The sequence below is a fragment of the Brachyistius frenatus genome, unplaced genomic scaffold (assembly GCF_029030835.1).
Source record: "Brachyistius frenatus isolate BFR_SWC_R1_liver_20210118 unplaced genomic scaffold, ASM2903083v1 Contig_34, whole genome shotgun sequence".
Lineage (NCBI taxonomy): Eukaryota > Metazoa > Chordata > Actinopteri > Embiotocidae > Brachyistius > Brachyistius frenatus.
The window spans coordinates 492,148-505,078 of record NW_027210633.1 but is presented as its reverse complement, the minus strand read 5'-3'; positions in this window follow the sequence as shown (position 1 = coordinate 505,078).

Below are 12,931 nucleotides of genomic sequence, written 5' to 3'. Positions count from 1 at the left end.
TCATCAAAGATGACTCCAAGGTTCCTCACAGTTTTGCTGGAGGCCAAGACAACATCATAGAGTAACTAAGTGATTACAGAAAGAGTTTCTGAGATGTTTAGGACCAAGAACAATAACTTCCGTTTTGTCTGAATTTAGAAGCAGGAAGTTTTTGGTCATCCAGGCCTTTATGTCTTTTAGACATGCTTCAAGTTTTACTAACTGATTAGTTTCATCTGGTTTTATAGAAAGATATAGCTGAGTGTCATCTGCATAACAATGGAAGTTTATGCAGTGCTTCCTGATGACATCTCCTAATGGAAGCATGTACAAAGTAAAAAGTATTGAGCTGAACACAGAGCCTTGTGGAACTCCATAACTAACTCTTGTTTGTCTGGAAGACTCATTGTTGACATGGACAAACTGGAATCTATCTGATAAGTAGGATTTGAACCAGTCTAATGCAGTTCCTTTAATCCAAGTAACGTCTTCTAATCTCTGTAATAAGATTGTATGATCAATTGTATCAAAAGCAGCACTGAGGTCCAGAAGAACAAGTACAGAGATGAGTCCATTATCTGAGGCTAATAAAAGGTCGTTAGTAACTTTCACCAGAGCTGTTTCTGTGCTATGATGAACTCTAAAGCCTGACTAAAAATCTTCAAACAGCTCATTCCTTTGTAAATGATCAAAAAGTTGATTTGCAACAACTTTTTCAAGGATTTTAGAACTAAACGTCAGGTTGAAAATTGGTCTGTAGTTTCCTAAAACAGCTGATCAAAAGTCGGCTTTTTAAGTAAAGGTTTAATTACAGCTACTTTAAAAGCCTGCAGTACATAACTGGTTACAATAGATAGGTTGAGCTGATCTAATATGGAAGTATTAATTAAAGGGAAGACTTCGTTAAAAAGTTTAGTTGGGATGGGATCTAACAGACAGCTAGATGATCCAGATGAAGAAATAACTCTAGTTAACTCACAGAGCTCAACAGGAGAGACATTTTCCAAGTATACATCTGGTCCTACAGTTGCTTCCAGGGCTGCTGTGCTTAACATCACATCAGTGATGGTGGCAGGAAGGGTCGGCCCGATTCTCTCCCTAATAGTAAGAATTTTATTGATAAAGAAGTTGATGAAGTCATTACTCCTGAGAGCTGAAGGAATAGAGGGCTCAACAGAACTGTGACTCTTTGTCAGCCTGGCTCCAGGGCTGAAAAGAAACCTGGGTTTGTTCTTGTTGTCCTCTATTAATGATGAATAATATAAAGTCCTGGTCTTACGAAGAGCTTTCTTATATAATATTAGACTATCCTTCCAGGCCAGGAGAAATTCTTCTAAATTAGTGGAACACCATTTCCTTTCCAGCTTTCTAGTCGCTGCCTAGCAGAGCGTAATTCTGAGTTGTACCACGGAGACAACTTCCTCTGGTTCATTACTCTCTTCTTCAGAGGGGCGACATCATCTAGAGTTGTAGCAGAGATGCTGCAGCGTTTTCTACCAGATGATCCACTTGTGTGGGACTAAGATCAACGTAGATGCCTTCCACCGCTTTAACACATGGCATCGAAGAGGATAAGCATGTAACTGCTTCCTTAAACATTATCTGACAGACATCTACTGTAGTGGGATTTATTCCCACATGCTGTGTAGTCCATTATTGTAACTTCAAATGTCAATAAGAAGTGGTCCGACAAAACAGGGTTTTGAGGAAATACAATTATATGTTCAGTTTCCATCCCATATGACAGAACCAGATGGAGGGTGTGGTTACCACGGTGACGGGGTTTATTTACATTCTGAGAAAAGCCTATAGAATCTAATAATGAGCTAAAAGTAGAACTGAGGCTGTCGTTGTCCACGTCAACATGAATGTTAAAGTCTCCCACTATCATGACTTTATCTGAACTCAGAGAATTTAGTTAGGAACTCTGAATAAGGACCAGATGGGCGATAAACAACAACAAGAAGAATTGGTTTCTGTGCTTTCCAGTTTGGGTGTGAGAGACAAAGAGTCAGACTCTCAAATGAATTATAACTAAGTTTCGGTTTCGGATTAATTGATAAACTTGAGTGGAAGATTGTTGCCACTCCTCCTCCTTGGCCTGAATCTCTAGGGATATGATAATTATGATAATTAATATGACTGGGAGGAGTTACTTCATTAATACTAACATATTCTTCCTGTTGCAGCCAGGTCTCTGTGAGACAGAATAAATCAATCTGATGATCAGTTATCAAGTCATTTACTAACAGAGATTTAGACGCGAGAGATCTGATATTTAATAGTCCGCTTTTAATTGTCAAGATTTTTTTGATCCATTAATTTGGTAGGATCCATTTTTATTACATTTTTATTGATACATCTTTTCTTGAGTTTTTTAAATATAGGTGGTCTGAGTACAGACACAACCTCTATAGGATGTTGAATGTTTTGGGTGAGTGACAGCTCTAAAGAAGCTGCAGAGGAGCGTGTAAGACTGCAACTCTGCGTCCTGGCGTCAATCCTGGGATGTCAGGTTTTATGGGTGTTAAGAGACATGGCCATATTTCTAGAAAGAAGAGCTGCACCATCCAAAGTAGGATGGATGCCGTCTCTCCGGATCAGACCAGGTTTTCCCCAGAAACTATTCCAATTGTCAATGAAGCCCACATTGTTAGCAGGACACCACCTCAACAACCAGCGGTGAAGTGAAGACGCACGGCTAAACATATCATCACTGGTCCGGTTAGGAAGGGGTCCAGAGAAAACTACGGAGTCCGACATTGTTTTTGCAAAGTTGCACACCGATTCCACATTAACTTTAGTGACCTCCGATTGGCGTAACCGGGTGTCACTACTGCCGACGTTAATAAACAATCTGACTGTATTTACGATTAGCCTTAGCCAGCAGTTTCAGGTTTGATTCAATGTCGCCCGCTCTGGAAGGCATCTGACTACGGCCAGTGGTTTTGCTAACTTCATGTTCCGCAAAATGGAATCTCCAATAACCAGAGTTGGTTAAAGTGGAATCGGTGACTGCACAATTGACACCTGTACAGTAATATAAACTTTATCGTTATACCTAAAATTTCTTACAATCCAAACAGTTAACGTGCAGAAAACAAATCTACTTTTTATAGTTTATAGCAGAACAGAATTTGAAATAAACACAGCTAAGAGCCATGTGTTGCTTCATGCATTCATGCAATGTCAAACTGACCTGATTAGGCCTTCACTTAAAATAAATACTGTCGTTAAAGAAAGATGTTATTTAGATCTCAGCTTTACTCTCTAAAAAGATTCCATTACATACATTAATACATACTTCATTCATTCAGTTTCCAGTAAAGATATCCGAGTGAAACAACATCATTTCTCAAAAAAAAAAGAAGAAAAGTTAGGTCCAATGCAGTAAATTTACATATTTTTTTAATCAGTTTCTCTTAAACAATCTCTAGTTATCTGATGACTATATTCACTATTGCATTAATTTTGGCTGATTTACTTTGTTTTTGGTTGGAAAAAAATTTCAGACCATAATGCATTGATTTACAAAATTAATGTTGAAATTTTATAGAGTCACATTCCGCAAGTTTAGAGTTTGGAACTTCTGTGCTTGAGACAAATGAGTTTGAGTTCCAACATAATACTTGCTTTTTGGTCATTCCCTTTTGTTGTCCATCGTCTTGAAAGACTTGAATTCTGTTCCAGCAAGATCAAGCACTATGAAGACCATGAATGACTGCCAGACAAAAAAAACAAAAAACGACAGCAACATGTAACACCTGCACTTTGTAGCTTTTTTTTTTTTTTTTTTTTTTTTTTTTGCCTGAACACACAATTTTTCACAAAAAAAAAAAAAAAAAAAAAAATTGGAGAAAGATTTTTTCGGCTGTGCTCAAGGAAATTGACTTGTTAAGATTGTAATATCCATATTTCCATGTGACTGGATCCGTGTTTGTTCTGGCTCAAACCTTCCAGGCTTCCGAGGGAGGAAACCAACCAGCAAATTACTCATTAGTAGCCTAAATATTTGGCAAGAATTCACATAAAACAGTTCATGGTCATCATTACTTTTTTTTTCCACATTAGTAGTAAGCCTAATATTACCTTCACCCTCAGGCTGAAAGAGGGTGAGGATAAAGGCGGGAATGTGTGGGAGAGCAGAGAGGAAAAGGCAAGGTTTCTAAGAGGCAAAATGCCAAGGCTGAGACATTAGACCTTCTCCTGGAAACAGAAAAATCTGTGAAGCTGAATATTCAAGGTTACAAACAGTGTGAGACTTCCCAGTTCCCAAAACCTCAAAGATCTCTTAGCAGAGTGTTAAAGAGGTGATCCCTGTCATGACTTGTAGAATAGCAGTAACAGATAGCTGCAACTTTTTAATCCCAATTCCTTTAAAATCAAATCAAAATTTGAATTGCTCACACTTTTGTGTAGGGATATCTAAACTGATACTGCAGTTATTGTGTCTGAGAGGGCAGGAGGAGAAATATTCTCATCTTGGGTAGTGATTACTGTCTGGACCACATTGATGTGTACAGCCTACAGACGAGATGTGATCAAAAAACTATGCCTAAAACCATCATGTGACAGACATCTTTGCCATCACTGTGGGTTTTATCAGCTGAACGCACCATACTTCACGACGTTCCAATTTGTTTATTCCACACCAACGATCACTTTTAACTCTCCTGCCACACAACCTGTCCGCAGCCAGCCAACCAGCCTTCCTTTCCGTGTCCCTGGAGTGAGAGCCCTGGTGTCCTGCTGCTTGGATTTTTTAAGGGAAGAGAGGGACAATCAGTCATTAATTTCAGCTGGGGCTAATTAAGCCCCCTCCAGGCACCTTTCCCTGAACCACTCCCCCAATCAGTCCCTCCTGCAGCTGAGCCAAACCACGCCCCGTCCGGCCTAACCTACTCCCCTGAACCGTCTGTAATAACCCGCCAGCCCCAAAAACCGCCTCACTTCTTTTTTAGTCTTGGGCCACGGGAAGCTGCAATAGCAGTAATCTTGTCCACCTGAGGGCGCACCTGCCCGCCGCCCAAGTGGTACCCCAGATCCCGTACCTCCCTCCGTCCAACTGCACACTTCTCTGGGTTGGCGGTGAGCCCGGCCTGCCTCTGCGGTGAACCCAACCTGCCTCAGGAACTGCAGCACCACGCCCACCCACTGCACATGCGCCGCCCAGGTGGTGCTGTGGATGATAACATCATCCAGGTAGGCGGCAGCATATGCAGCATGCGGACGCAGCACCCGGCCTATGAGGCGTTGGAAAGTGGCTGGGGCACCGAACAACCCAAATGGAAGTGTGGTGAATTGGTATAACCCAAACGGAGTGGAGAAGGCCGTTTTTTTCTTGGACTCTGGCGAGAGAGGAATCTGCCAGTAGCCCTTGGTTAAATCCAGTGGTGTAAAGAAACGTGCAGTGCCCAGCCGGTCCAGGAGTTTGTCAACCCGGGGCATTGGGTACGCATCAAATCGTGACACATCATTCACCCTGCAATAGTCCACACAGAACCGTATAGATCCATTCTTCTTGATAACAAGAAGAATGGATCTACACCAGGCACTGTTGGACTCTTCTATTACTCCCATCTCCAGCATAGCAGCCAATTCCCTCTGAACCACTTTTCTTTTGTGTTCAGGAAACCCATAGGGTCGCGACCGCACCGTCACACCCGGGGACGTCTTAATGTTGTGCACTATGAGGTTCGTGCATCCTGGCCGGAGGGAGAACACGTCAGCAAACTGCTTTTGCAACTGGGCAACGTCTGTGCTCTGGGTCCCGGAGAGATGGGCGTCATAAGGGAGCGAGGCAGGATTGGTAGACTTTGGAACCTCTGGCCCCAGCTCCTCTCTCTCAGATACACCAGAGAAACAGACTCCGCCTCTCTCCATGCTTTTAAGAGGTTGAGGTGGTAGATCTGTGTAGCCCCGCCCCTGTCAGAATGCACCACCTCATAGTTGACATCCCCTACTCGCCGTGTGACCACAAAGGGCCCTTGCCACTTGGCGAGGAGTTTTGAGCTGGAAGAGGGAAGCAATACAAGTACTTTTTCTCCCAGTGTGAATTGCCTCAGCTTGGCCCCTCTGTTGTACAGCCGTTGTTGACGTTCCTGGGCCTGGAGCAAATTCTCATGTGACATCTGACCCAGTTTGTGGAGTTTTGCTCGCAGGTCCAACCACACGCCTCCGCCACTGCCTCGAACATGCTGAGGAAGGACTGCGCGTCGTCTGCTGCAGTCATTTTATGTAGGTGCACCCCCGCTAACGTCGAAGAAGCCCACGGTGGCAGGGCTGCAGCCGACCGTGCTGCGAGCTGCTCGAGCACCTCAGCTTGCCTCTCTGCCTGGGCCTGAAGTGCCGCCAGGAACCCCCTGTTAGCCTCAGCATGGTCCTGCTGCATGGCTGCGATCTCCCCCAGTATCTGCCCCAGGGTGATGACTGCCAAGTCCATGTGCAGGTCATTGCCCACATTGGGCGCCAGTGTGACAGACATCTTTGGCGTCACTGTGGGTTTTATCGGCTGAACGCACCACACTTCACCAAAGTACGATGTTCCAATTTGTTTATTCCACACCAACGATCACTTTTAACTCTGGTGCTCTCCTGCTGGGCATTCGGGCACATGCCACACAACCTGTCTGCAGCCAGCCAACCAGCCTTCCTTTCCGTGTCCTTAGGAGTGAGAGCCCTGGTGTCCTGCTGCTTGAGTTTTTTAACTCAAAGAGGGGAAGAGAGGGACAATCTGTCATTGATTTCAGCTAGGGATAACTAATCTCCTTCCAGGCACTTTTCCCTGAACCACTCCCCCAATCAGTCCATCCTGCAGCTGAACCAAACCAAACCACGCCCCGCCACCACACACCAAGATCATTATTCAAATCTGGACACCACGTTCATCACTGGAAACCACATCTTTCATGGTAGTTACCATGATGTACCACTGTGAGCATGCCTGCTGGGCATTGATTGTTGATTCCTGGAAACAAGGGAAATAAGACATATTGTTATAACCTTTAGCTTTTTTTTAATGACTCATCCCTACTTGAAACGCAAATACCACTCCAAATACCTTGCCCATTTTCTTTACCAATTTAGTTTGACACGGAATTTGATGTGAGCTTTCTGCTCAATTGCAATTGCACTCAAACACAGGTAAAGATGTCAATAAACCTATATATAATGGAACATTTGCTCAAAGAAGTTGTTTCCCTCTCTGCTCCATGATCGTCACTGTCCTGCACTCCATTTGTGCAAAACAGGAACAGAACTTTATGATTGCACCTTGTATAAGACAGGTTTTACCCCCTAATGTATGAATGACGTGGTATACATAGTTGGGTCCAACCCGAGCTCGTTACCTGACTCTGTCTGTCGTTATTTGAGTGATAATAGAAGTAATTATTTCAGTGCCTGCCGACACAGATATTAGAGCGAGTGAAGCTACAGTGCTATCATCTGTTTCAACCAAAAACATTTATCTGTAATTTAGTTTGACTTAAATGTCATTGATGGGCTGATCTCAGTCCCAGAAGTTTATCTCAGGCTTCACAGCCATGGTGGGTGTCCCAGACAGCATCATGGTAAACAACGATCAAAAGCAGAGGTCCTTGGCCTGCATGTGCTGCTTGGTAGCAAGCCAAGGTTTGGTCCCCTGGGTGAGATTTAGTGGCCCCAACTTACTGATAATACCATCTGCAAAATAAACTTCATATATTCCTTCATTTTATGAATGAACCTTCTTAATCAAGACCTCCAAACCTAGTAACTAACTCATTACTTTCTCTGTTCTCAGCTGGTTAAAATGTTGTCATGTTTGTTGTTTTCCATTTGCTGTGCATTAAACCGAACGCTGCTCAAACTTGAGTTTAGATCTATTTAAGAACAGGCTTCTATGCTTTTTGTTTTTACAATTGAGAACCGAGAGCAACAGGAAACATTAGAAGAGAGCGAGGGCTTACATGCAACAACACGCATCAGCGTCTTTATCTGACCGAGTGCTTTACTGCACTCATTTTCATTTCAAGTTTACACTGAGCAGCAGAAATCCCCCGGCAGTGGGATTATAGAGCTACATTTTCCAAATCTTTCAAACACATTTGGAGCAAAAATGTGAAGCTCATTGTGTGGTGTCCGCTGTTAGACTTGAAGGCAGTTCAGACCAATAATTTAGAACCAAATTTGCACGTTTTTTATTGTAGCTGGATTTGGTTTGCGAGGTCAACAATGAGTAGTCAGTGCTTTACCAGGAATTCAAAAAATATTTATTTGTGATGACAAAAAACTGAATTTGGAGCCGCTCAAACCATTCTGTCCAAAACTCTGCCATTTCGATCAGCTGAAAGTTTGTAGCTGAAGTGAATGAAGAGACTGTTTGACATTAAAAAAAAAAAAATCCAAGTAAACAAATAAGCAAACTCTCAAATTTCTGTTAGAGGCTTTTCAATGGTAAGAACTACTTTTTGTGTAGAATAGTTAGCCCACTTAATGTATCCTAATCAGACATGGAGTCTTGGAGTTACGAGGCATTTGAAGGATTCCACCAGCGATGAGTAGCCTTGACATTTTAAGTAAGAACTGAAGGACAAACACCAGCATATTTCTAGAGACAAGGAGCACCGGCTAAAGTCCTGCTCTTGTAGAAACAGCTCGACGAAAATGGTCACTGTGTCAGAATGACAGAGGGCTGCCTCCCACACTGAGTCATCGTCTCCCAGCTGGCAATGAGGAGAATGGTTAAGATAAGGGAGATATAAAAAATACTCTGTGAAGGCCACCTTTTAAGAAAAGTTAAGATCAGTACTCCACCATACAAGAAAAACAGCTCACAGATCCCCTGTCATAATCAGTGTCAAATCAAATCCACTGCCCCAAGAAGACAGCACAAGCATAGAATAACGGACATTTCAAAACATGTCTACACTGTGGTGACATATTTATATGTTAAATAGCATTATTACCTGTGAAGGTGGCTTTGGAGTGGCTCTTTCATAGTGCAGTCTAAGACAGAGATGAGCTTCTGTACAGTAGAAAACCCAAAAGGAGAGCAACACGCTGCATTTAATATAGAGGCAATGCAAATAATGATAATGCAGCAGTGGTTTACACACTGTATGAAAAAATGACAACTTAAGCAGAATATAATCGGTGCACAGTGCATATGGATCACATTCCAGTTGTGGCTTATGTAGAGTTTGCCAGGCCCAGATGTGTTCACAACAAAATAAACATTCAGTTTCAGACAGTATTTTAAAGGACAGAGTCAAGGTGACAATAGATTTTCTCTATAATTAATAACCACAGGAGATCCAGAAGAAATTTGTCTGTGGAGACAAATAAATTATAATTTGTGAAGTCCAAATACATTTTTGTGCAAGGCTTGCATTAAAGCATGGTGGCAGTGCTAAATACATACATGCTTGGAAAGCTGTCTGAATAAAGGCTTTGGGTCATCTTGACCTCCACTGCTGGATGACGGAGGAAGCTCGGGTGAGGATTGGTTCAGCGTTGTGTGGGTGTGGAGTGTGTCCCCATCTCTGTCAACATCCAGAACATCCCCAGCATTAACAGACAAACAGCACCACTCACTTTACCTGATGCTGCCTCCTGTTATATACCAGCTGATTTGACTGTTATCAGACCATTGAATACTGTATCACACATCTGTGCTAAATATATGAACCTACAAGGAGGAGGCCATTATAAACAACATGTAGTATTTGACCATTGGACATTAGCAGCCACAGGCGTACCAGACCTTCATTGTCTTAGGAACAAAAATAGTGTGGTTCACATTGTGGTTTAGACATCAAAACTACCTGGTTAGGTTTAGGAAAAGATCATGATTCAGGTTAAAATAACTACGTTACCTAAGTTGTATGTCAAATCTGTTGCGCAAGTTAAAAATGTTATTTACATACGCAATTAAAAATAAAATAATGTTTACTTTTGTGTTGACATGTTCACAATCAGTCTTGTGTTTGATCCATCCAACACCCTTGACCTCTCTATGCTAACTTTGTCATTATACGACGTCACCCGACGTGTTCCTTTGCTCCCGTCATAATTACCATGGCCACTAAAGGTCGCACTAAATGCAACATTCTGGCCTGGTAGTAGGTGCAGTTTGCCAGGTCCGAACTTTGGATCAATGAAATTAATGGACGAGAACATCCTCCTGAACCTACCGGTAGGTTTAGTAGGCTCCTAATTGCCCATTCAGCCTCTTCAATAGTAACTGCATTGATTTGTGAGAAAAGATGTGGAAAGAGCACCTTAAAGAAAAACAATATAGCATTACACTTCCATAGAGAAAATTTCCCCTCGGGGATTAATAAAGTATATACCTACCTACCTACCTACCTAGAGGTTCAATAACGTTGGGAGATTTGCAGGACAGGTTTTGGACAAAATGGGTGCAGTGGAGGCAAAAAAATACATTTGCCATCATGCATTTCAAAAGCATCTTTTGTTTGTCTTTCAAATGTCACATCCCCTGTTTGTATGGCAGCTATTTTGTTATGAATTTGTAGACTCTAATATATATAGGGAGCAGAAAAGTGAGTGAACAATGATGTGGTATCGATAACAGCCTAAAACCAACTGGAGATAATTTTGAGCCCATCACTATGACATCATCAGATTAATTTTCTCAGATTTGGGCTACAAAAGTAACAAGTGCAAAAATGATATTATCAAGAAGCAAAGAAAACCTGCCTATTGGCTCTGAGAGCATAATTAGCCATTCACTCCAGCGATCTGATTGGAGTCATGGATTTTATGGGGGCTGTAAATAGTTTCACACTAAAACTACAGAAATCAAAACTTGTTTCAGGTCAGACAGCGGGTTGCCGCCTCTCCAACACCCTCCCCCGGTCCAGGGGCGACATACCGTGTTCCGGTAAGGATCCAGGGGGGTGTAAATCAGGCAATGGTGGATTCTGGCTGTACACAGTCTATGATTCACTAGAGCCTGGTCCGGCCCGGGGCATTGGTGGAGGCATTGTGTGTGAAGATTAGGCGTGTGAATGGGGATGTTCACGAGTATCCCATTGTGTCAGCGGAAATTAGATACATGGGGGACACTGTTAATGTAAGTTCAAGGCTGTTTAATCAGTATTACTAACATTTATCACCCTCCGCATTTAGCACACGTGTTGAGGATCAGTCTGGGAATCAGAAACAGCTGCTGGAGGAGCACACTGATGGCTTTGAATGGAAAATGTATCACACTGTTATGTTTAGTTTTCAAGACAAAAAAAATTTGCATGCAAATTTATCAGCACAGGGATGTGCACAGAGCTATAACCTTTGTGAGCTAGTATGCCTAGTTGTGTTGCTTAATCAACATTAGTACCTGAGTTACACTGAGTTTGGTGACCACTGGTATGTGTGCATTTGTGATTTCAACATGGACCTGAACAGACAGCACACATCCATCTTTTATGTCAAACTCTGGAAATTGGTAACAGAGACCCTTGAAATTCTTCAGAAATTCTATGGCAATGAAGCAATGAGGTGGTGAGGTGTTCTGAGTGACATTCATGTTTTAAGAGTCACATTTGAAGACTGAAGAAGGTATATCAGGTCAGGAGCACAACCAGTTGGGTTTTCTTTGACATTCGCATAGTTGTGCTACCTAAATCTATCGCTCAGGATCAGACTGTCATCACTGAGCTCTACTGTGACGTTTTGACGCATCGAAGGAGAAAATTTGGCACAAACAATGTGTACTGAGCCGCGATGGCACTTGGGTTTTCCAACAGGACATTGCTGATGTGCTTGTTTGTCGTTGGCAACAACACAGTTTTAGCCCCCCCTCCCTTTTCTGGTCCATGGTGAAATCACAAATGAACCACTTGTCACAAAAATGTGTTTAACTTAGATCCCGATGTTGATTAAGCGACACAACTTGGAATACTTACTGATGAAAGTTATAGCTTCCCCTTGCTTCATGCAAATCACTGTGCTGCGCTCCATATGCACACAAGGCAAACACTCTCTGAAATTTTGAATTAAGCTGTTCGGACATTTTGCAAACTTTTTTTCTGCCACCATGCTGTACAGGCATCTTTGATTGTGTGTAAATGGGAACCCCATCTATAGATCTGCTTATATGTCCTCTGGTTGAGAGGTTTGCCATCCTTGGTAAAGATTCTCTCAGAGTATCGGTTATATTTTAAGCTTCAAATATTTCATATCATTTGATAGTTATTTGATGAGCGTCAGCGCTTTGACTTGCCCTCATTTTGCGTGGCTAAATGTGACCAACATTCTTGCATGTGGTGCGGGCCCATAAACTCACTTGTTTTATGTTTGGGTTAACCCCATGTCAACATGGTATGCAAAGAGCTTTACAAAATCTTTTACAAAATAACTTCTTCAGAGACAGGAAGGCCTGCTGGTGTTGGCTCCCTATGGTGTAAATAGTACTAAATAAACTAATTTATACACGGATTTCAGTCTCTGGAAAACAAGCACATTGTTTTTAAGTAATGCAACTGCGCCTCTCGTGGAGCAGGTGTCGGACCTGTGTTCACGGTGTGTTTTCATATAGGTTACCGAGGTTACCGACTGGATCATGAAGTTTTCTCATTTGTTTTCAAAGTTGAATCTCAATCTGTTGGCCGTCCCTTCATGTTTAGATGCACAGAGCTTACACATTTATTCAAACTCTTCAGGTCCAATAACCAACACGTCATAAACTTTGCTCAAATCACAGAAGTATATATTTATAAAATAGTCAGGATCCATAGATTCCCAAAGAAACAAAACATCTCAGGGTGAATTTGGAGAAATGCAAAGGAAGCACAAGACATCCTGGATGCGTATTTTTGATTTAATGGTGCAACCATGGTGTCTTAAGCATTTTACACCTGCAAGGAAGTGATGGAACATAGCAGCTATAGCATATGTAATATTGTAATTTTTCCAATATCTTTTAGAAATCCCTTTCAAACATGCT